Source organism: Drosophila simulans, unplaced genomic scaffold, assembly GCF_016746395.2.
Source record: "Drosophila simulans strain w501 unplaced genomic scaffold, Prin_Dsim_3.1 Segkk86_quiver_pilon, whole genome shotgun sequence".
Taxonomy (NCBI): Eukaryota; Metazoa; Arthropoda; class Insecta; order Diptera; family Drosophilidae; genus Drosophila; species Drosophila simulans.
Window position 1 is genome coordinate 4,631 of NW_025416882.1, and position 26,345 is coordinate 30,975.

Here is a 26,345-nt window from a genome sequence, read left to right on the forward strand (position 1 = left end):
CCGGACCTAAAGATGATTCCAAGCCCAAGACCCCCGAGAAACCAAAGCCCACCCCGAAGACCATCAAGCCACCTCCGATTTTTATCCCCGATGTGACCAACATCTCGGCACTCGTCAAGATGATCACGACTCTTGTAGGCCCGAAGAACAATTTTACCTACAAGACCGTGAATGGCAACAACGTACGTGTCATGATGCCGGACAAAGAGTCCTATACAGCTCTGCGTCTCCAACTTGTGGCCCAAAACAAGAGGCATCGGACTTTCCAGCCGAAAGATGAACGTGCATACAAGGTTGTCATCAAAGGACTCCACCACTCCACCGATCGTGAGGAAATCATTGAAGACCTTCGCAGACAAGGGCACGCTGTTAGAGATCTGCACAATCCCATTGGCAGAAGAACTAAAGAACCGCTGGGAATATTCTTCGCCAACCTGGAGCCTTCCAGCAACAACAAAGACGTCTACCAAGTCAAGCGGATCTGCAGGTCGGTAGTAACCATTGAACCGCCGCAGAAGTTCAACGACGTGCCTCAATGCTTCAGGTGCCAAGGATTCGGTCATACACAGCGTTACTGCTTCCTGGAATACCGATGTGTAAAGTGTGGAGGCCCTCACGAATCGAGGGCATGTGAGAAGAGGGAGGACGACAAAGCGTGCTGCTTCCACTGCCAGGCGGACCATCCTGCGTCTTTCAAGGGATGCCCTGCATACAAAAGGGCCAAAGCACTCGCTGCTCCGAAAACAAGGCCCGTCGCTAATGCTAACAAGGCGCCGCCCGTGGCATCACCAAACGTCACCTCTGGCAGGAGCTACCGAGACGCCCTCAACGGAGTGCACGCAGCACCGCAGAATCCCACAACCCCAGTCCAAACCCAAACAGAAACCCCACACTCCGGTCAGATAGAAGCGATGTTCGCTCGCATGGAAGGAATGATGGAAAGGATGATGGAGCGCATGTTCACCCAGATGACACAGCTGGTGGCCACCATTCTCAACAGCAAGTCATGCAACTAAAGCTCCACCTAGTCGTCTGGAATGCGAACGGCCTGCAGAACAGCAAGGCCATAGTCGAGCACCATCTGAAGACCCACCAGATCGATATCCTACTCGTAGCCGAAACCCACTTCTCCCCCAGATCCCACTTTAATATCAGCGGATATGACCTCATCCATGCAGACCATCCTTCTGGCAGAGCACGCGGTGGAGCAGCCATCCTCATCAGGAGCGGTATTCAATACCTAGAGCTGCCCGCGTTTCAGCAAGACTGGGCACAATGTCCTGTCATCAGGATTGTCAGCCCGCAAGGAGATTTAGACATTGGAGCGGTCTACTTTCCCCCCAGATACCGCATAACAGCATCTCACCTCAGTGAGTTCTTCGAGCATTTTGGGCCCCGCTTCATAGCAGCTGGAGATTATAACGCCAAACATTCTTGGTGGGGATCGCGCGCCAACAACCCCAAAGGGAAAACTCTGTTTGGGTACCTGCAACGCCACCGACTGGACTGCCACTCCACTGGCGAGCCCACTCACTGGCCAACGAATCCCCTCAAGACTCCAGACCTGCTGGACTTTGCTGTGTCGAAAGGCATAGGGCATGCGAAGATCAGCTGCACAACAAATGCTGATCTCCTGTCAGACCACTGTGCAATAAACGTGCTAATCAACACGCCAGTCCTCAGGAAAACCCCGCTCAGAAGGCTCACTGGAAAATATACCGACGCCGCCAAGTTCGCGTCCTGGATGCTCTCCACCGTCAATCCGAACCCCATCCTCAACACACCCAGGAACATTGATGAAGCTATCGGGAATCTCACCAGGCAGATGCAAAACGCTGCGGAATTCGCAAGCCCACCGCCACCAAAGACTGCGAGAACACCTAGCAGGGACCTCCACCTCTGGTCCCCGGAAATTGCGGCACTCGTGACTGAGAAGAGGCGTCTCAGGAGAGTTTGGTTCTTGACGCGCAATCCAAGAGACAAAACAGCGCTCAATCACGCCACAAAGGAGTTGAAGGACAAGATCTCCAGCCTACGCCAGGACTCCTTCCTCAGATTCCTCGAGGAACTCTCTCCCGGGGACCCAGACCACAATCTGTGGAACGTCACCCGCCACATTAAACGACCAGCCAAAAAGGTTTCCGCAGTGCGCAAAGCAGATGGATCCTGGTGCCGTTCGGATGCTGAAAGAGCAGAAGCTTTCGCCGAACACCTTTACAACGCCTTCTCTCCGTTCGACTGCTGCACTGCCGAAGAACATGCTGAAACAGCCCGGTTTCTCAATAGCCCAAGCTCTCCCGGTCCCCCGTTGGAACCAGTCGACCCTGAGGAAGTTGCGCAGGAGATTGCTCTACTGAAGAACAACAAATCTCCAGGCCTGGATCGTATAGATGCGGCGGCCCTAAAAATGCTCCCATTCCGCTGCACACAAATGCTGGCCAGCATTTACAACAGCTGCTTCCGGCTAGGGTACTTCCCGGAAGAGTGGAAAAGAGCAGAGGTTATTGTCCTCCTCAAGCCTGGTAAGCCTGAAGCCAATCTCGCCTCCTATCGTCCGATTAGTTTGCTGGCAATCCTCTCCAAAATACTCGAAAGAGTATTTTTGCGCAGAGTATTGCCAGTACTGGATGAGGCTGGTTTGATCCCCGATCACCAGTTTGGCTTCAGGCGCTCCCACGGAACACCAGAGCAATGCCACCGGCTAGTCGAACGGATCCTCGAGGCATTCGAGCAAAAGAAATACTGCTGCGCTGTAATGCTCGACGTGAAGCAGGCATTCGACAGAGTTTGGCATCCTGGACTCCTCCATAAACTCAAATCCTACCTCCCAAGCCCCCATTTTACCCTCCTCAAATCCTACACTGAGGGAAGAGCATTCCAAGTCAGATGCGGAAGTGCAATAAGCCTACCCAGACTGATCAGAGCTGGAGTTCCGCAAGGCAGTGTGCTCGGACCAATACTGTACACCCTTTACACCGCAGACCTTCCCATAATCCCCTCCAGGAACCTAACTATAGCGACTTATGCAGATGACACGGCTTTCCTCGCCTCCTCATCCGACCCACGAGAAGCCTCCGAAACAATCCAAAGGCAAATGGACGCGCTACATCCCTGGCTCAGCAGGTGGAACATCGTAGTGAACGCGGAAAAATCTACCCAAACAACATTTGCACTAAGGAGAGGAGACTGCCCACCGGTCACGCTAAACGGAGTCATCATTCCCAACGCACCCGCACCCAAGTACCTAGGACTTACCCTGGACCGCAGGCTCACTTGGCGTCCCCACATCGTCAGCAAACGCATACAGGCCGATGCGCGTCTGAGGCAGATGCATTGGCTTATTGGGAGAGGGTCCAAGCTAAGGCAGAACCACAAAATCCTGGTGTACAAGGCAATTCTCAAGCCCATCTGGACCTACGGGATACAGCTATGGGGCACGGCAAGCCACACGAATCGCCTGCGTATACAGCGGTTCCAGAATAGGTGCTTGAGAATTGCCTGTAATGCGCATCCCTACCACGAGAATGTCGCCATACATAGGGAACTTGGAATCCCACAAGTCGCTGATGAAATCTCCAGGCTCAGCGAGAGATACCTGAAAAGGCTCGAAAACCACCCTAACCACCTCGCCACCAACCTGTTAGACAATAGCCAAACAAGCAGACGTCTCATGAGGAGACACCCTCTCGATCTTCCACAACAATAGACAACACATATAAAACCCGCCACAAATACATGTACAATAGTATCCCTTAAGCTAATGTTCCCCCGCAAAACCATTTAATTATTGTCCACTAGGACAGATTTTAAATAAATAAACGCACGCTAAAAAAAAAAAAAAAAAAAAAAAAAAAACTAAATTGATGACGAGGTGTTTGGCAACTTGACACAATTCATTAAATCTTTATATTAATTATATGATAGGGACAATATCATATGCGTCACTAAATTGATGACGAGGTGTTTGGCAACTTGACACAATTCATTAAAGTCTTTATATTAATTATATGATAGGGACAATATCATATGCGTCACTAAATTGATGACGAGGTGTTTGGCAACTTGACACAATTCATTAAAGTCTTTATATTAATTATATGATATGGACAATATCATATGCGTCACTAAATTGATGACGAGGTGTTTGGCAACTTGATACAATTCTTTAAAGTCTTTATATCAAAATTATATGATAGGGACAATATCATATGCGTCACTAAATTGATGACGAGGTGTTTGGCAACTTGACACAATTCATTAAAGTCTTTATATTAATTATATGATATGGACAATATCATATGCGTCACTAAATTGATGACGAGGTGTTTGGCAACTTGACACAATTCATTAAAGTCTTTATATTAATTATATGATAGGGACAATATCATATGCGTCACTAAATTGATGACGAGGTGTTTGGCAACTTGACACAATTCATTAAAGTCTTTATATTAATTATATGATATGGACAATATCATATGCGTCACTAAATTGATGACGAGGTGTTTGGCAACTTGATACAATTCTTTAAAGTCTTTATATCAAAAATTATATGATAGGGACAATATCATATGCGTCACTAAATTGATGACGAGGTGTTTGGCAACTTGACACAATTCATTAAAGTCTTTATATTAATTATATGATATGGACAATATCATATGCGTCACTAAATTGATGACGAGGTGTTTGGCAACTTGATACAATTCTTTAAAGTCTTTATATCAAAAATTATATGATAGGGACAATATCATATGCGTCACTAAATTGATGACGAGGTGTTTGGCAACTTGACACAATTCATTAAAATTCTTTATATTAATTATATGATAGGGACAATATCATATGCGTCACTAAATTGATGACGAGGTGTTTGGCAACTTGACACAATTCATTAAAGTCTTTATATTAATTATATGATAGGGACAATATCATATGCGTCACTAAATTGATGACGAGGTGTTTGGCAACTTGATACAATTCTTTAAAGTCTTTATATCAAAAATTATATGATAGGGACAATATCATATGCGTCACTAAATTGATGACGAGGTGTTTGGCTACAGGAAAAAATCATTTATTTATCGAATCATCAAGCAAAGGATAAGCTTCAGTGGATCGCAGTATGGCAGCTGCTCAACCACTTACAACACCTTGCCTGTTACAAAAGTCGTTTACAATTGATTCTAGGCTTTGTCATTGTATTAAATAATGCTTTTATATGTAACTAGCGCGGCATCAGGTGATCGAAGATCCTCCTAATTTACTATGTTACAAATTACATTGGCATCACATCCATTGTCGTTTATAAAATAAATTATAAACTTTAAATGGTTTAGAAGCCATACAATGCAAATTGCCCCTTATTTATCATTGCAGTCCAGCACGGATACGACCTTAGAGGCGTTCAGGCATAATCCAACGGACGTAGCGTCATACCACTGTTCGCTCGAACAAGTATTGTGCCATTGGTCCGTACCTGCGGTTCCTCTCGTACTACGCAGGAATGCTGTCGCAACAACGTTTTGTCATTAGTAGGGTAAAACTAACCTGTCTCACGACGGTCTAAACCCAGCTCACGTTCCCTTGCATGGGTGAACAATCCAACGCTTGGTGAATTTTGCTTCACAATGATAGGAAGAGCCGACATCGAAGGATCAAAAAGCGACGTCGCTATGAACGCTTGGCCGCCACAAGCCAGTTATCCCTATGGTAACTTTTCTGACACCTCTTGTTAAAAACTCTTTAAACCAAAAGGATCGATAGGCCGAGCTTTTGCTGTCCCTGTGTGTACTGAACACCGAGATCAAGTCAGCATTTGCCCTTTTGCTCTATGTGTGGTTTCTGTCCGCACTGAGCTGGCCTTGGGACACCTCCGTTATTATTTGAGAGATGTACCGCCCCAGTCAAACTCCCTACCTGGCAATGTCCTTGAATTGGATCATACCTGAGTAATTGGAGTTATACCAAATTTTCAAATCAAAAATACATAAATGCATCGTTTTATTAAAGAATTTGTTTGCGATTATATAACAAACTCGTGATACTTTGATCAAGAAGCTTGCATCAAAACCCAATACCATAAGATATAATAAATATATCCGTATAATGGCTAGGAAATGATACACGTTCCATTTAATCAAGTAAGTAAGGAAACAATAAGAGTAGTGGTATTTCATTGACGATACCAAACCGAGGTCTAATATCTCCCACTTATTCTACACCTCTTATGTCTCCTTACACTGCCAGATTAGAGTCAAGCTCAAAAGGGTCTTCTTTCCCCGCTAATTATTCCAAGCCCGTTCCCTTGGCTGTGGTTTCGCTAGATAGTAGATAGGGACAGTAGGAATCTCGTTAATCCATTCATGCGCGTCACTAATTAGATGACGAGGCATTTGGCTACCTTAAGAGAGTCATAGTTACTCCCGCCGTTGACCCGCGCTTACTTGAATTTCTTCACTTTGACATTCAGAGCACTGGGCAGAAATCACATTGTGTCAACACCCGCTAGGGCCATCACAATGCTTTGTTTTAATTAGACAGTCGGATTCCCCAAGTCCGTGCCAGTTCTGAATTGATTGTTAATTGATAATCGTTATAATTGATAAGAACTAATTGGTTTAACCCAAATAGTATTCTTAAAAATTTTAGCAAGAAAGTTCCACAATTGGCTACGTAACTAAACTATCCGGGGAACAAGTAACTAACATAAATGCTAGAAACTCTATTTACCCAGAACGAGCACATAAACCATGTTATTGTTTCCCAATCAAGCCCGACTATCTCAATCTTCAGAGCCAATCCTTATCCCGAAGTTACGGATCTAATTTGCCGACTTCCCTTACCTACATTATTCTATCGACTAGAGACTCTTCACCTTGGAGACCAGCTGCGGATATTGGTACGGCCTGTTGAGAAGTTTGCGTGTCCCCACCATAAATTTTCAAGGTCCGAGGAGAAAATATCGACACAACAGTATATGTCATGCTCTTCTAGCCCATCTACCATATCTCTCTGCGAAAGACTTCCATGGTAGTACGGCTATAAAACAGAAAAGAAAACTCTTCCGATATCTCTCGACGGCTTCTTTATGGTCGTTCCTGTTGCCAGGATGAGCACGAGGCCCATATTTAATAACAAACGGATACTCAACAGGTTACGGAATTGGAACCGTATTCCCTTTCGTTCAAAATTATTCAAGTGTATTATATTCGCTTTGTTTATATAGTTAGGCATTTTTGTTTTACTTGAAAATTTTCGGCTTTCGCCTTGAACTTAGGACCGACTAACTCGTGATCAACCACTGTTCACACGAAACCCTTCTCCACTTCAGTCCTCCAAGGTCTCATTCGATTATTTGCTACTACCACCAAGATCTGTACCAATGGCAGCTCCATGCAGGCTTACGCCAAACACTTCTACGCATACCATTGTACCTTCCTACTCACTAAAGTTTCAAAATTTATATCACAAGTAATATAAATCATCTACTTTAGCGGTAATGTATAGGTATACAACTTAAGCGCCATCCATTTTAAGGGCTAGTTGCTTCGGCAGGTGAGTTGTTACACACTCCTTAGCGGATTTCGACTTCCATGATCACCGTCCTGCTGTTTTAAGCAACCAACGCCTTTCATGGTATCTGCATGAGTTGTTAATTTGGGCACCGTAACATTACGTTTGGTTCATCCCACAGCGCCAGTTCTGCTTACCAAAAGTGGCCCACTGGGCACATTATATCATAACCTTGAACTTCATATCAAGAAAGTTAAGGTTCTTACCCATTTAAAGTTTGAGAATAGGTTAAGATCGTTTCGACCCTAAGGCCTCTAATCATTCGCTTTACCAGATAAGATTATTTTATATAATATTAAAATGCACCAGCTATCCTGAGGGAAACTTCGGAAGGAACCAGCTACTAGATGGTTCGATTGGTCTTTCGCCCCTATACTCAATTCTGACAATCGATTTGCACGTCAGAACTGTTTCGGTCTTCCATCAGGGTTTCCCCTGACTTCAACCTGATCAAGTATAGTTCACCATCTTTCGGGTCACAGCATATATGCTCAAGGTACGTTCCAGTTAGAGGCATAAATAATATAAATATACATTATACATAACTATATAGAACGCCCCGGGATTGTGTTAATTAGCTATAAATAGCTAAAAAACTAATCCCATTATTAGTCAAGTTAATTACGCTATTAGGTTTACATCCCAATAACTTGCACATATGTTAGACTCCTTGGTCCGTGTTTCAAGACGGGTCCCGAAGGTATCCTGAATCTTTCGCATTGTTAATCATACAAGAGCATATAATAAACACAAAAATCAATGATAATTATGCCATTATATAATTCCGAAAAATTAACGCTCTGTAATAATATAAATCTATCAGCACTTTATCAAATTAATAACATTTATTCTGTGTTAAAATGCAAGCAATTTAATTGGAATAAACTATAAGTTATATTTTATGATAAATTTGGGATATGCTAATAGATTACAATGTCCTTATATGGAAAAAATGCACATTATTCTTAATAATATTATTTAAATATTACAATTTTAATGATGAATTTTCCATAACGGATATTCAGGTTCATCGGGCTTAACCTCTAAGCAGTTTCACGTACTGTTTAACTCTCTATTCAGAGTTCTTTTCAACTTTCCCTCACGGTACTTGTTTACTATCGGTCTCATGGTTATATTTAGTTTTAGATGGAGTTTACCACCCACTTAGTGCTGCACTATCAAGCAACACGACTCTTTGGAAACATCATCTAGTAATCATTAACGTTATACGGGCCTGGCACCCTCTATGGGTAAATGGCCTCATTTAAGAAGGACTTAAATCATTAATTTCTCATACTAGAATATTGACGCTCCATACACTGCATCTCACATTTGCCATATAGACAAAGTGACTTAGTGCTGAACTGTTTTCTTTTCGCTCGCCGCTACTAAGAAAATCCTTGTTAGTTTCTTTTCCTCCCCTAATTAATATGCTTAAATTCAGGGGGTAGTCCCATATGAGTTGAGGTTGTATATATAACTATATTTTGCCATAAATTCTTTATATATAAATGATAAAACAATCAATTAAATTCGTTATAAATAGTTCCAATAGTTCTTGTAAGCAAAGTTATTTTTTATCCATTTAACGAACCAACGAAGAATAATAACATAACCAAGTTTTTTTTTTTTCGAATCATTAATAAGAGACAATTCTAGATGAAAAATATTTCAATTTTTTATGCTAGACATTTCTCAGTATTATTTGATTGAAAAAGAAAATATTTCTCTTCGTTTTTCACATTCAAATGTGAGATAATGTTTTTCATTTCTTTTTTAATATTATGAATAAAATCATTATTTAATCCAATAATATACCATATGCTTATAAAAAATTTATAAACAACTTAATTAGCATAGTCTTACAACCCTCAACCATATGTAGTCCAAGCAGCACTATAAAATTAATTAAAGTACATAACAGCATGGACTGCGATATGCGTTCAAAATGTCGATGTTCATGTGTCCTGCAGTTCACACGATGACGCACAGTTTGCTGCGTTCTTCATCGACCCATGAGCCGAGTGATCCACCGCTTAGAGTTTTATAATTCATTTTTATATAATGTCAATATTGTTTTTATTGAAAGAAATTAAAAATACACCATTTTACTGGCATATATCAATTCCTTCAATAAATTTATTTTTATACCTAAAATAAATGTTGCGAAATGTCTTAGTTTCATATAAGCATTATGTATCATAATAATCTGGTTATGGTTTGCTATTTTGGGTGACACATACTGCAAAATTTATATAAAACATTAACCTGATGGATGACAGGTACAAACATTGTATATTTTAGGTTGTTGCATTAGCCAACGTATGCTCATAACATAGATGAACAATACATATTCGCAACGCGTGTATATTATGGTCCATATACACACAAACTTATTTCGATTACCACATTCAAAATTATTTTAATTTTAATTCGACTTCCACTTTCGAATTTAGTTTAGTTTCTTCGATTTCCATTTTCGAGAATTTGTTTTTATAGGAAACGCCGTTGTTGTAGTAAGTACTGCCACAAATACGCACAACAACATTAATAATGTTAAAGTCTTTTTATGAGGTTGCCAAGCCCCACATATAAATAAAATAAAAGCCATCTACATTTTATTTTCACTTTAACTTTTGATTCCGTAGAATCATTTTGTAATATTTTTATTTTGGTAAATTGTATTTATTTGTATTATAACAAATGTTTATTAACGGTAAGGATATTATACAATAATGATCCTTCCGCAGGTTCACCTACGGAAACCTTGTTACGACTTTTACTTCCTCTAAATAATCAAGTTCGGTCAACTTTTGCGAAACAACCGTAACACGCAAGGCGTCACAGTGATCACGTCCGGAGACCTCACTAAATAATTCAATCGGTAGTAGCGACGGGCGGTGTGTACAAAGGGCAGGGACGTAATCAATGCGAGTTAATGACTCACACTTACTGGGAATTCCAAGTTCATGTGAACAGTTTCAGTTCACAATCCCAAGCATGAAAGTGGTTCAGCGGTTTACCCGGACCTCTCGGTCTAGGAAATACACGTTGATACTTTCATTGTAGCGCGCGTGCAGCCCAGGACATCTAAGGGCATCACAGACCTGTTATTGCTCAATCTCATTATTGCTAGACGCAATTTGTCCATTTAAGAAGCTAGTGTCCTTATAATGGGACAAACCAACAGGTACGGCTCCACTTACATAAACACATTCAAACACAATAAACATTTTACTGCCACCATGAATGAAGGCTACATAAGCTTCAGCACCATAATCCTGAAGATATCTATTTAATATATTTGAGTCTCGTTCGTTATCGGAATTAACCAGACAAATCACTCCACGAACTAAGAACGGCCATGCACCACCACCCATAGATTCGAGAAAGAGCTATCAATCTGTCTTACACACTTATGTTCGGACCTGGTAAGTTTTCCCGTGTTGAGTCAAATTAAGCCGCAGGCTCCACTCCTGGTGGTGCCCTTCCGTCAATTCCTTTAAGTTTCAGCTTTGCAACCATACTTCCCCCGGAGCCCAAAAGCTTTGGTTTCCCGGGAAGCGACTGAGAGAGCCATAAAAGTAGCTACACCCAATTGCTAGCTGGCATCGTTTATGGTTAGAACTAGGGCGGTATCTGATCGCCTTCGAACCTCTAACTTTCGTTCTTGATTAATGAAAACATCTTTGGCAAATGCTTTCGCTTAAGTTAGTCTTACGACGGTCCAAGAATTTCACCTCTCGCGTCGTAATACTAATGCCCCCAAACTGCTTCTATTAATCATTACCTCTTGATCTGAAAACCAATGAAAGCAGAACAGAGGTCTTATTTCATTATCCCATGCACAGAATATTCAGGCATTTGAAGCCTGCTTTAAGCACTCTAATTTGTTCAAAGTAATAGTACCGGCCCACAATAACACTCGTTTAAGAGCACTAGTGCAGGTTTTTAAATAGGAGGAACATATGAAAAAATACAAGTATTTAATCACATATAAGAACTCCACCGGTAATACGCTTACATACATAAAGGTATAGTACTAACCACAATTGTAAGTTGTACTACCCGTATGAAGCACAAGTTCAACTACGAACGTTTTAACCGCAACAACTTTAATATACGCTATTGGAGCTGGAATTACCGCGGCTGCTGGCACCAGACTTGCCCTCCAATTGGTCCTTGTTAAAGGATTTAAAGTGTACTCATTCCAATTACAGGGCCTCGGATATGAGTCCTGTATTGTTATTTTTCGTCACTACCTCCCCGAGCTGGGAGTGGGTAATTTACGCGCCTGCTGCCTTCCTTAGATGTGGTAGCCGTTTCTCAGGCTCCCTCTCCGGAATCGAACCCTGATTCCCCGTTACCCGTTGCAACCATGGTAGTCCTAGATACTACCATCAAAAGTTGATAGGGCAGACATTTGAAAGATCTGTCGTCGGTACAAGACCATACGATCTGCATGTTATCTAGAGTTCAACCAATATAACGATCTTGCGATCGCTTGGTTTTAGCCTAATAAAAGCACATGTCCCATAAGGTTCATGTTTTAATTGCATGTATTAGCTCTAGAATTACCACAGTTATCCAAGTAACTGTTAACGATCTAAGGAACCATAACTGATATAATGAGCCTTTTGCGGTTTCACTTTTAATTCGTGTGTACTTAGACATGCATGGCTTAATCTTTGAGACAAGCATATAACTACTGGCAGGATCAACCAGAATAATGTTTTTCCTTCATATTCCATTCATATTTTTTGAATCGAAATAAGCAATATAATAGATATATGGATTTTTCACTTTATATAATTCCATGATTTTTATTATATTGAATAAAATTCAATATTTCGCCTTTGGGTAAAATTTTAAATATATATTTATAAGTAAAATATCCATTCGATTACGGCCATTTTTATATAGCATTCGTAATCCATAATTTCATTTTTAATTTATACTTGTTTTACCAATATAACAAGAATTTCATATAATTATTGTAATATATATGTTTCTATAATTATATCTTTTTATATATACATATTTCATTATAAAATATCATTTTATTTCCAACATACATAATTATTGTATCCACACATGTACAATTTTTGTTTAACCAATATAAATATTAAGTTAAATCATTTGCATTTTGAAGATAAATTTAAAATTTATCTCTTTTCATATATCTCTCTGGTAATATATAACATAAAACCAAGCGCATATGATAATATTTCCACATTTAATATATAATTTTATATTTCTTTCATAAGAATCCATATTTGTATTATACCGTAACGATATAATAATCCAACTATACGGCAGGTAATAAATAAATATTTGCCTGCCTCCAAAAATTAACGATAATATATGGAAACGATTTGTTATTCTATATATAATAGAAACTTGACTTTTGTTTCAACGATATTATCTAAAAAGCGTATATTCCTATTATCCGCGGAGCCAAGTCCCGTGTTCTATAGAACTGAGAAACAAATTTGTACGGATAATAATATACTTTATTGTATGTAACCAATATAAACATAATCCGAAATAAATATTTCGAATAATGCGGGAGGTCGGCAACCACTGCCTACCTATAGTAGTTTTTGAACCCGCTGTCGTCAAAGCGGGTATTTTCAATTCCGTTTGCCACCCAACATACGGGCTATTCTCTTATATATTAAGAGATTATATGAACATTTCATTTTTTTTTCCATTATTCATATATAATATGATTATTTTTTTCTTTATACATATAATACATATTAATTTTCATATGTTTATTATTTAATTTACTCATATTATTGCCAAAATCATATGAATACATAAGTTTTGAACAATATGAGAGGTCGGCAACCACTGCCTACCTATAGTAGTTTTTGAACCCTCTGTCGTAATTCCGGTCGTTTACACTACTATACCCTCTCCCTATAATGGCTTTTCTCTATAATACTAAGAGAATGTGGGAATATTTCAGCATTTTTTTCCTTATACATATAATAATTAATCATTTTCATATGTATATTATTTAATTTACTCATATAATTCCCAAAATCATATGAATTCATAAGTTTTGAACAATATGAGAGGTCGGCAACCACTGCCTACCTATAGTAGTTTTTGAACCCTCTGTCGTAATTCCGGTCGTTTACACTACTATACCCTCTCACTATAATGGCTTTTCTCTATAATACTGAGAGAATGTGGGAATATTTCAGCATTTTTTCCCTTATACATATAATAATTAATCATTTTCATATGTATATTATTTAATTTACTCATATAATTCCCAAAATCATATGAATACATAAGTTTTGAACAATATGAGAGGTCGGCAACCACTGCCTACCTATAGTAGTTTTTGAACCCTCTGTCGTAATTCCGGTCGTTTACACTACTATACCCTCTCACTATAATGGCTTTTCTCTATAATACTGAGAGAATGTGGGAATATTTCAGCATTTTTTCCCTTATACATATAATAATTAATCATTTTCATATGTATATTATTTAATTTACTCATATAATTGCCAAAATCATATGAATACATAAGTTTTGAACAATATGAGAGGTCGGCAACCACTGCCTACCTATAGTAGTTTTTGAACCCTCTGTCGTAATTCCGGTCGTTTACACTACTATACCCTCTCACTATAATGGCTTTTCTCTATAATACTGAGAGAATGTGGGAATATTTCAGCATTTTTTCCCTTATACATATAATAATTAATCATTTTCATATGTATATTATTTAATTTACTCATTTAATTGCCAAAATCATATGAATACATAAGTTTTGAACAATATGAGAGGTCGGCAACGGTCTTTCCTCTATAATACTAAGATAATATGGGAATATTTCAGCATTTTTTCCCTTATACATATAATAATTAATCATTTTCATAAGTATATTATTTAATTTACTCGTATATAATTGCCAAAATCCTATGAACACATAAGAGAATACAATATGAGAGGTCGGCGCAACCATAATATAGTAGTTGATGACGAGGTGTTTGGCAACTTGATACAATTCTTTAAAGTCTTTATATCAAAAATTATATGATAGGGACAATATCATATGCGTCACTAAATTGATGACGAGGTGTTTGGCAACTTGACACAATTCATTAAAAGTTTTTATATTAATTATATGATAGGGACAATATCATATGCGTCACTAAATTGATGACGAGGTGTTTGGCAACTTGACACAATTCATTAAAATTCTTTATATTAATTATATGATAGGGACAATATCATATGCGTCACTAAATTGATGACGAGGTGTTTGGCAACTTGACACAATTCATTAAAGTCTTTATATTAATTATATGATAGGGACAATATCATATGCGTCACTAAATTGATGACGAGGTGTTTGGCAACTTGACACAATTCATTAAAGTCTTTATATTAATTATATGATATGGACAATATCATATGCGTCACTAAATTGATGACGAGGTGTTTGGCAACTTGATACAATTCTTTAAAGTCTTTATATCAAAAATTATATGATAGGGACAATATCATATGCGTCACTAAATTGATGACGAGGTGTTTGGCAACTTGACACAATTCATTAAAGTCTTTATATTAATTATATGATATGGACAATATCATATGCGTCACTAAATTGATGACGAGGTGTTTGGCAACTTGACACAATTCATTAAAGTCTTTATATTAATTATATGATAGGGACAATATCATATGCGTCACTAAATTGATGACGAGGTGTTTGGCAACTTGACACAATTCATTAAAGTCTTTATATTAATTATATGATATGGACAATATCATATGCGTCACTAAATTGATGACGAGGTGTTTGGCAACTTGATACAATTCTTTAAAGTCTTTATATCAAAAATTATATGATAGGGACAATATCATATGCGTCACTAAATTGATGACGAGGTGTTTGGCAACTTGACACAATTCATTAAAGTCTTTATATTAATTATATGATATGGACAATATCATATGCGTCACTAAATTGATGACGAGGTGTTTGGCAACTTGATACAATTCTTTAAAGTCTTTATATCAAAAATTATATGATAGGGACAATATCATATGCGTCACTAAATTGATGACGAGGTGTTTGGCAACTTGACACAATTCATTAAAATTCTTTATATTAATTATATGATAGGGACAATATCATATGCGTCACTAAATTGATGACGAGGTGTTTGGCAACTTGACACAATTCATTAAAGTCTTTATATTAATTATATGATAGGGACAATATCATATGCGTCACTAAATTGATGACGAGGTGTTAGGCAACTTGATACAATTCTTTAAAGTCTTTATATCAAAAATTATATGATAGGGACAATATCATATGCGTCACTAAATTGATGACGAGGTGTTTGGCTACAGGAAAAAATCATTTATTTATCGAATCATCAAGCAAAGGATAAGCTTCAGTGGATCGCAGTATGGCAGCTGCTCAACCACTTACAACACCTTGCCTGTTACAAAAGTCGTTTACAATTGATTCTAGGCTTTGTCATTGTATTAAATAATGCTTTTATATGTAACTAGCGCGGCATCAGGTGATCGAAGATCCTCCTAATTTACTATGTTACAAATTACATTGGCATCACATCCATTGTCGTTTATAAAATAAATTATAAACTTTAAATGGTTTAGAAGCCATACAATGCAAATTGCCCCTTATTTATCATTGCAGTCCAGCACGGATACGACCTTAGAGGCGTTCAGGCATAATCCAACGGACGTAGCGTCATACCACTGTTCGCTCGAACAAGTATTGTGCCATTGGTCCGTACCTGCGGTTCCTCTCGTACTACGCAGGAATGCTGTCGCAACAACGTTTTGTCATTAGTAGGGTAAAACTAACCTGTCTCACGACGGTCTAAACCCAGCTCACGTTCCCTTGCATGGGTGAACAATCCAACGCTTGGTGAATTTTGCTTCACAATGATAGGAAGAGCCGACATCGAAGGATCAAAAAGCGACGTCGCTATGAACGCTTGGCCGCCACAAGCCAGTTATCCCTATGGTAACTTTTCTGACACCTCTTGTTAAAAACTCTTTAAACCAAAAGGATCGATAGGCCGAGCTTTTGCTGTCCCTGTGTGTACTGAACACCGAGATCAAGTCAGCATTTGCCCTTTTGCTCTATGTGTGGTTTCTGTCCGCACTGAGCTGGCCTTGGGACACCTCCGTTATTATTTGAGAGATGTACCGCCCCAGTCAAACTCCCTACCTGGCAATGTCCTTGAATTGGATCATACCTGAGTAATTGGAGTTATACCAAATTTTCAAATCAAAAATACATAAATGCATCGTTTTATTAAAGAATTTGTTTGCGATTATATAACAAACTCGTGATACTTTGATCAAGAAGCTTGCATCAAAACCCAATACCATAAGATATAATAAATATATCCGTATAATGGCTAGGAAATGATACACGTTCCATTTAATCAAGTAAGTAAGGAAACAATAAGAGTAGTGGTATTTCATTGACGATACCAAACCGAGGTCTAATATCTCCCACTTATTCTACACCTCTTATGTCTCCTTACACTGCCAGATTAGAGTCAAGCTCAAAAGGGTCTTCTTTCCCCGCTAATTATTCCAAGCCCGTTCCCTTGGCTGTGGTTTCGCTAGATAGTAGATAGGGACAGTGACTTTCGGACCTCTCCGAACTTGTTTTACGTGGCGTGTTCCACACTGAAGGGATTACAACCACGACACCCTGAACACCCACTAGTGGTGCATGTATCAACATGGTGCATGAGTCTGGATACGCCAGACAAGCGTCCCGGACTGGAAGCTATAGCTATGTACATAGCGACCACCCCGGTAGCAATTCGAGTACTTGCTTGCCGGGCAAGCACTCCCCCTTGCTGAGGAGCGAGATCTACCTAAAATCTCTACTGATCTCTGGGTCACAGCACCCGAGTTTTGCGCAACCAGCACCGCAACTCAAACGTCGAACACGAAGGCTCTACCCGCGATATGGGTACCAACCACAGCCACCACGATACTCCCACCAGGGGGCCTACCTCAATGTGCAGTCTTGGATAGCTGCACAACCCGTGGTACCGAAAGAGAGGCTCGGTGGGCCTCCTCCTTTTGCTCCGACAAGCACGGTTAGAGGAACCTATCGCTATATTAGTCGCCTCTTACGACAAGCAATAGCGGCTGTGGAAGTATTCTCGCCCGCTAACCACACGGCGAAGTTTTTGGGCTAAACGCCCCTCCTCCTACGGAACACCTCGTCCGCAAACTCTGCCAGCTGTTGAGTCCTCTGTTGATCTTCCAGGATTCTATCGAAGGTCCAGTTTTCGCCAAGGCGCTGCACTCCAAGTCCATCGAGGTTCCGCAAATCTGCATATAGGGGGCAGGCGCACAATATGTGCATCCAATCCTCATATGGATCTCCACAAGCGCAAGCAGTGGTATCGCTGAGGGCTCTCCCTTGCAAAAATGCGTTAAACGACCCGTGACCTGTCAGCAGGTAAGACGTCCTCATCGAGAATCCAAAGCTTGGATTCCGATAGGCAAGAGTGACGTATGGGATGAACTTATGCGTCACCCGTCCTGGCTCGCTGTCGTCATCCCATCTATTCTGCCAATTCTGCAGTAAGCACTCTTCTAGGCGCGTCTTCCTCTGCTTCCAGCTTAGACACGTAGTGTCCTCGTCGTATAGCCAGTCGTTCTCCTCCAGCGGGTATCCACGCTTCAGCTTGTATTTGACCGCTAGAAATTTAGCAGCCAAGTCAAGCGGGGGAGCTCCACCAAGTACCTGCAGTGCCACTGTGGACACAGTTCGGCACACCGAGAGGCTTCCAAGCAGGATTAGCCTCTGGCAGGAGCTAGTCTTCTCCGGGCGGCTACTTGCTCGGCGGTGTCATACCATACCGGGGCACCAAACAGCACACAAGGTGCCATGAGTCCGTCATATATGGTCCGCCTGGCTCGAGGACTGAAGCCCCAGTCTGCTCGAAGCACACGCGCCAATGCTCCAACGACTCCGGTCATTCGCTGGCGAAGCGAAGCTATGTGCGTGAGGAATTTCATTCCTTCACTGACCGTGATGCCAAGGTACCGACAGCTACGCACATACGGAAGGTTCGCTCCAGCAAACCTCACCGTAGGCGCACGTCTCAAGGCACCTTTCAGCAGCATTATTACCGTCTTGCTGGTCGAGACGGCAACGCCAACTTCCGCTCCCCACGCTTCTACGATGGACATCAGCTGTGCACCTTTTTCCTCTAGCATAGCTCGGGAATTTCCCTCGACGAGAAGCAGCAAGTCATCCGCGTATGCACTCAGCTGGCAATACGGCTGGAGACGCTGAAGCAGTACATCCATCAGTATGTCCCAGATAAATGGGCCACTGATTGATCCCTGCGGGCAGCCTCTAGTTACCGGTACATCCACAGTACCGAAACTGCTTCGGATCACTGCTCTTCGGCCGGAGAAAAAGCTCTGCCACAAGCCCATCTCCCGGCATCCCAAGTCGGCTAGTCGGCGGAGTGCAGCACTCCATTCGACGTTGTCGAATGCTCCTTTGAAGTCCACGAATGTGCCGAGCACGTATTGCGCCGGGCTGGCACCAACACTGCTCTTCACGTGCCTCCAAGCATCCTCCACACATCGTCCTTGGCGAAATCCAAACTGCCATCTGCAGCCTTCCGGAAGAACTTCTCTCACACGATTCACCATGATGGCCTCGAGCACCTTACCAAAGACTGGTAGCAAGCATATTCCTCTATATGAGGAGGGCTCACACTTGTCCTTATCTGGCCCTTTGAGCAGCGAGACAACTCGTGGGCACTTCCATTCGGCGGGAAAATATCCTAATCGGATGCATCGGGAAAACAACGATGCAAGGTGCTCGGGTATGGCGCGCCAGACTGCCTTGCAGATAGTGCCATTGATGCCGTCCAAGCCGGGAGAGCGCCTGCTCTTCAACCGGGCAACACATGCATCAACCTCGAATACTTCGAGGGCCGGTGGGACTTCCTCCGCGATGGCAGTCGGTGCTTCGGACTCCGCAACTGGGAAGAAATTGCGGAGGAGCACTCGTGCACAGTCACCCCAATCAGTGATCATCTCGCCATTCACGCGGAGGCACCCAATCTCCGTGCACTTCCTGCGGCCTCGGCAAATCTTGTAGACGCGCCCCCATGGGTCGTCGGCATGATCTCCCACGAAGCGTTTCCAGTCATCCATTTTCGCCCTCCAAATGAGCTTCTTGTAGTTGGCTGAGGCCCGCCTCAGCTCGGCCACTACACGCTCTATAGCGGCACCGTCATCACGACGCCTTCCATCTTGGAGTAGGCGACGAAGTCTCCGGACTTCGCGCCTTGCATCGCAGAGGTCGGCAGTCCACCAACGTGCTCTCCTGTTGGGCGATCGAATTGACTTTCTTCCCAGCGCAATATCACATACATTATGTACTATACTGCGCAGGGTCGAAACTTGCTGGTCCAACGGCGACTCTGAGAAGTTTTCCGGAAGTTCGGCTGTTCTACTCACCATTTCCTCCTTGAACAATCGCCAACGTGCATTGGAGAAGTTCCAGGACGGCACAGGAGCTATGCTCTCAACTGCGCGCGCGGTAGTTGGTTCGGCCACAACAGTAATGATGTTGTGGTCACTCAATTCCCACTCGTCCACTCTCCACTCATATGTGGCCCACATAGATGCTGCCTCATTGACGATTGTCACGTCGATATCGCTTGTAGCTCTGTGATTATCGAACGTGTACACCTCTGTTGACTGGTTTAGGGCGGCGACTCTTGCCTCCAGCATCCACTCTGACAGCAGCTCACCCCGTCTGTAGTTAGCTTGCCCCTCGGCATGACGAGAGAGTTTGCTAAGCCACATGGGGGACACTGCATTCGCGTCGAGGCCCAGGATTGCGGGGGTTCTGCTGGCCTGCAGCAGGACCGCATCCATGTACCGGAGGTACGGTTCCAGAGGTGCATCAAACTGGCAGTATGCGGCGCAAAGGAAGATGGAGCCAAAACTCCCTTTAACGACCAGACATACGCCATAATCTGTGGTGAGGGTCTCCACTGGCATACAGATGGCTTCCTGGTGATCCACTAGGATGGCTGCCTTCCCTCGCCGATCGATGAAAATTCTCATTCCTTCAGGCAGCACATCCATTCCGTCCCCGCCGAGATACGGCTCCTGCACCAGCGCGAACATAGACTCCGATCTCCTGAGTCGGACTCCGAGCTCGATGGTCGCAGCTCGGCCTCGGCCACAGTTCGCTTGGATGAAGCTAAACATTAGTGTCTAGCTTGCACCCTCGCCAGCAACGCCCCGTATATCGGGCAAACGCTCGAGAGCATGTGATGCCCCGAGGGTTGCCCTCTGTGGCGGCAGTTCCGGCAGTCCACCGGGTTTTGGCACTTTGCCGCAGTGTGGCCTTGTTGCCCGCACTGACGGCAGACACTGTCCTTCTGCCGGCATTCGCTGACCTTGTGGTCGAAACCCACGCATCTGTGGCAGGCGTATGTGCGGACCTGTGATCGGCATCGGAACGAAAACCACTTGATGTAGACACGACCTACATCAAGCTTCGCCATCGCCCGGTCGTCCACCTCTAGCGTCACATTTACTGTGGCGCCGTCAGCTACCGACCACGCCTTGGTCACCAGGTGCACAGACTTCTTGAATTGGGACAGATTCATTTCGCTGTCGAAGTTGTTCTCGTGGAGCTCCTTCATAAACTCCTCAGGGCCGATAGCTGTGTCGACGTCATAGACGACGACCTTCGGCTTCTCGGCCGCATTCCGTGCCACATTTAGCCCAACCTCGGCGAATCTTTTGGAAGCTACCAACTTCTGCAGCTCTCCAACCGAAGGAGTACGAATGATCGCACCACCACCTCGACGGAGCTCACGGACCTCGTGTACTCTGACTCCGAGAGAGGGTGCAACCATCGTTCGCACCTTTTCCGCTATGGCTTTCCCCGATAGCGCAGGGTCGTCGCACTTCACCACCGCTGACCACGTCTCGCGGATCTTGGTGGTCCGCGGGGCAGCGGTGGGTGCAACCTGCTGCATCTGGGGAGCATTAACGGCCGTATTTTTCAACGGATTCGACGACGGCGGCGGCGGTGGCGGCATAGCAAGCCGCGTCTCCAGCTCTCCACACCGGAGCATTAACGCTAAGACCAGCTCATCGTAGCGGCTGATAGCATACGAGAGCTCTTCGGTGTCCACTTCTCCTAGTCTGCGGAAGCTGCTTCTCACCATGCGCTGTGTGGCCGACAGCTCTGCCATCATGGCTGCTTGCCCAGCGCGGGCGGCAGCGGTGGCGGCAGTGGCAGTGGTGGCAACAATTTTAGCAGCAGTGGAAACGGCGGAGACAGCAGTGTGGTCGGCAGCAGGGGCAGCAGCAGGGGCAGCAGTAGGATCAACAGCGGTGGCAGCAGCGTGGGGAGGGGCAGCATCGATGGCAGCGTTTGCCGTAGCCGCCCGGGCGTCCTCCAGCGACGAAAACGGCTCCTCCAGTACCCCAACGGGTTCTGGCACTCCATTCGCTGACAGGGCAACCAATTTCGGCTGCGTTGGCGCCGAGCTCTTAGATGCCAGGTGGCTTCTGCGCCTGCCTCGTTTAGACTTCCTCGAGGCACTACTTCCGCTCAAGGCACTCGCGCTACTGTCGCTCTCCATCGGCATAACTACGATGGTGGCTCCACCTACCGTCGACGCCAGCAACTCGTTTGCTCGCTGACAAAAGGTAGTTGCTTTGGAACTCGAGCTCCACCTATCGGTAGAGTCTGGTAGCACTAAAGCTCTCCCTAGACACAAACCTTAGCAGTGACTGACACCAAAAGCTTTGCGACAGCTGATCAAAAAGCTTACTCGAAAAACTTACTCGTAAGCTCGCCTCGCAGCACGTGCTGAATGGAAAATTTGCAATAATTAATCGCTAATTACTTCCAAACCGCTTGTTTATAACACACGAAAATTAGCACACGACTTTCGCGGAGCACTAATTCACCGATTTTATTACTTTCCAAACACGGAAAACCAAGTTCTTCGCAATCTGTACACGAGCGCAACGAAAACACGTCCGTCGTTAATCCATTCATGCGCGTCACTAATTAGATGACGAGGCATTTGGCTACCTTAAGAGAGTCATAGTTACTCCCGCCGTTGACCCGCGCTTACTTGAATTTCTTCACTTTGACATTCAGAGCACTGGGCAGAAATCACATTGTGTCAACACCCGCTAGGGCCATCACAATGCTTTGTTTTAATTAGACAGTCGGATTCCCCAAGTCCGTGCCAGTTCTGAATTGATTGTTAATTGATAATCGTTATAATTGATAAGAACTAATTGGTTTAACCCAAATAGTATTCTTAAAAATTTTAGCAAGAAAGTTCCACAATTGGCTACGTAACTAAACTATCCGGGGAACAAGTAACTAACATAAATGCTAGAAACTCTATTTACCCAGAACGAGCACATAAACCATGTTATTGTTTCCCAATCAAGCCCGACTATCTCAATCTTCAGAGCCAATCCTTATCCCGAAGTTACGGATCTAATTTGCCGACTTCCCTTACCTACATTATTCTATCGACTAGAGACTCTTCACCTTGGAGACCAGCTGCGGATATTGGTACGGCCTGTTGAGAAGTTTGCGTGTCCCCACCATAAATTTTCAAGGTCCGAGGAGAAAATATCGACACAACAGTATATGTCATGCTCTTCTAGCCCATCTACCATATCTCTCTGCGAAAGACTTCCATGGTAGTACGGCTATAAAACAGAAAAGAAAACTCTTCCGATATCTCTCGACGGCTTCTTTATGGTCGTTCCTGTTGCCAGGATGAGCACGAGGCCCATATTTAATAACAAACGGATACTCAACAGGTTACGGAATTGGAACCGTATTCCCTTTCGTTCAAAATTATTCAAGTGTATTATATTCGCTTTGTTTATATAGTTAGGCATTTTTGTTTTACTTGAAAATTTTCGGCTTTCGCCTTGAACTTAGGACCGACTAACTCGTGATCAACCACTGTTCACACGAAACCCTTCTCCACTTCAGTCCTCCAAGGTCTCATTCGATTATTTGCTACTACCACCAAGATCTGTACCAATGGCAGCTCCATGCAGGCTTACGCCAAACACTTCTACGCATACCATTGTACCTTCCTACTCACTAAAGTTTCAAAATTTATATCACAAGTAATATAAATCATCTACTTTAGCGGTAATGTATAGGTATACAACTTAAGCGCCATCCATTTTAAGGGCTAGTTGCTTCGGCAGGTGAGTTGTTACACACTCCTTAGCGGATTTCGACTTCCATGATCACCGTCCTGCTGTTTTAAGCAACCAACGCCTTTCATGGTATCTGCATGAGTTGTTAATTTGGGCACCGTAACATTACGTTTGGTTCATCCCACAGCGCCAGTTCTGCTTACCAAAAGTGGCCCACTGGGCACATTATATCATAACCTTGAACTTCATATCAAGAAAGTTAAGGTTCTTACCCATTTAAAGTTTGAGAATAGGTTAAGATCGTTTCGACCCTAAGGCCTCTAATCATTCGCTTTACCAGATAAGATTATTTTATATAATATTAAAATGCACCAGCTATCCTGAGGGAAACTTCGGAAGGAACCAGCTACTAGATGGTTCGATTGGTCTTTCGCCCCTATACTCAATTCTGACAATCGATTTGCACGTCAGAACTGTTTCGGTCTTCCATCAGGGTTTCCCCTGACTTCAACCTGATCAAGTATAGTTCACCATCTTTCGGGTCACAGCATATATGCTCAAGGTACGTTCCAGTTAGAGGCATAAATAATATAAATATACATTATACATAACTATATAGAACGCCCCGGGATTGTGTTAATTAGCTATAAATAGCTAAAAAACTAATCCCATTATTAGTCAAGTTAATTACGCTATTAGGTTTACATCCCAATAACTTGCACATATGTTAGACTCCTTGGTCCGTGTTTCAAGACGGGTCCCGAAGGTATCCTGAATCTTTCGCATTGTTAATCATACAAGAGCATATAATAAACACAAAAATCAATGATAATTATGCCATTATATAATTCCGAAAAATTAACGCTCTGTAATAATATAAATCTATCAGCACTTTATCAAATTAATAACATTTATTCTGTGTTAAAATGCAAGCAATTTAATTGGAATAAACTATAAGTTATATTTTATGATAAATTTGGGATATGCTAATAGATTACAATGTCCTTATATGGAAAAAATGCACATTATTCTTAATAATATTATTTAAATATTACAATTTTAATGATGAATTTTCCATAACGGATATTCAGGTTCATCGGGCTTAACCTCTAAGCAGTTTCACGTACTGTTTAACTCTCTATTCAGAGTTCTTTTCAACTTTCCCTCACGGTACTTGTTTACTATCGGTCTCATGGTTATATTTAGTTTTAGATGGAGTTTACCACCCACTTAGTGCTGCACTATCAAGCAACACGACTCTTTGGAAACATCATCTAGTAATCATTAACGTTATACGGGCCTGGCACCCTCTATGGGTAAATGGCCTCATTTAAGAAGGACTTAAATCATTAATTTCTCATACTAGAATATTGACGCTCCATACACTGCATCTCACATTTGCCATATAGACAAAGTGACTTAGTGCTGAACTGTTTTCTTTTCGCTCGCCGCTACTAAGAAAATCCTTGTTAGTTTCTTTTCCTCCCCTAATTAATATGCTTAAATTCAGGGGGTAGTCCCATATGAGTTGAGGTTGTATATATAACTATATTTTGCCATAAATTCTTTATATATAAATGATAAAACAATCAATTAAATTCGTTATAAATAGTTCCAATAGTTCTTGTAAGCAAAGTTATTTTTTATCCATTTAACGAACCAACGAAGAATAATAACATAACCAAGTTTTTTTTTTTTCGAATCATTAATAAGAGACAATTCTAGATGAAAAATATTTCAATTTTTTATGCTAGACATTTCTCAGTATTATTTGATTGAAAAAGAAAATATTTCTCTTCGTTTTTCACATTCAAATGTGAGATAATGTTTTTCATTTCTTTTTTAATATTATGAATAAAATCATTATTTAATCCAATAATATACCATATGCTTATAAAAAATTTATAAACAACTTAATTAGCATAGTCTTACAACCCTCAACCATATGTAGTCCAAGCAGCACTATAAAATTAATTAAAGTACATAACAGCATGGACTGCGATATGCGTTCAAAATGTCGATGTTCATGTGTCCTGCAGTTCACACGATGACGCACAGTTTGCTGCGTTCTTCATCGACCCATGAGCCGAGTGATCCACCGCTTAGAGTTTTATAATTCATTTTTATATAATGTCAATATTGTTTTTATTGAAAGAAATTAAAAATACACCATTTTACTGGCATATATCAATTCCTTCAATAAATTTATTTTTATACCTAAAATAAATGTTGCGAAATGTCTTAGTTTCATATAAGCATTATGTATCATAATAATCTGGTTATGGTTTGCTATTTTGGGTGACACATACTGCAAAATTTATATAAAACATTAACCTGATGGATGACAGGTACAAACATTGTATATTTTAGGTTGTTGCATTAGCCAACGTATGCTCATAACATAGATGAACAATACATATTCGCAACGCGTGTATATTATGGTCCATATACACACAAACTTATTTCGATTACCACATTCAAAATTATTTTAATTTTAATTCGACTTCCACTTTCGAATTTAG

At 41.9% G+C, this 26,345-nt stretch overlaps 4 non-coding genes and 1 pseudogene across 4 annotated transcripts; all 5 read right to left on the reverse strand.

Moving 5' to 3' along the window:
- Window positions 1–5,084: 5,084 nt before the first annotated feature.
- LOC120285663 lies at window positions 5,085–9,046 on the reverse strand. Its single transcript, XR_005544885.1, has one exon. It is a non-coding gene; the product is annotated as a large subunit ribosomal RNA (ribosomal RNA).
- Window positions 9,047–9,440: 394 nt separating this feature from the next.
- On the reverse strand, window positions 9,441–9,619 carry LOC120285655. The gene has a single exon (XR_005544878.1). It is a non-coding gene; the product is annotated as a 5.8S ribosomal RNA (ribosomal RNA).
- Window positions 9,620–10,308: 689 nt separating this feature from the next.
- On the reverse strand, window positions 10,309–12,303 carry LOC120285658. Its single transcript, XR_005544880.1, has one exon. It is a non-coding gene; the product is annotated as a small subunit ribosomal RNA (ribosomal RNA).
- Window positions 12,304–15,984: 3,681 nt separating this feature from the next.
- LOC120285668 lies at window positions 15,985–25,360 on the reverse strand (annotated as a pseudogene).
- A 394-nt stretch (window positions 25,361–25,754) lies between these two features.
- Window positions 25,755–25,933, reverse strand: LOC120285665. Its single transcript, XR_005544887.1, has one exon. It is a non-coding gene; the product is annotated as a 5.8S ribosomal RNA (ribosomal RNA).
- Between the last annotated feature and the right edge of the window lie 412 nt (window positions 25,934–26,345).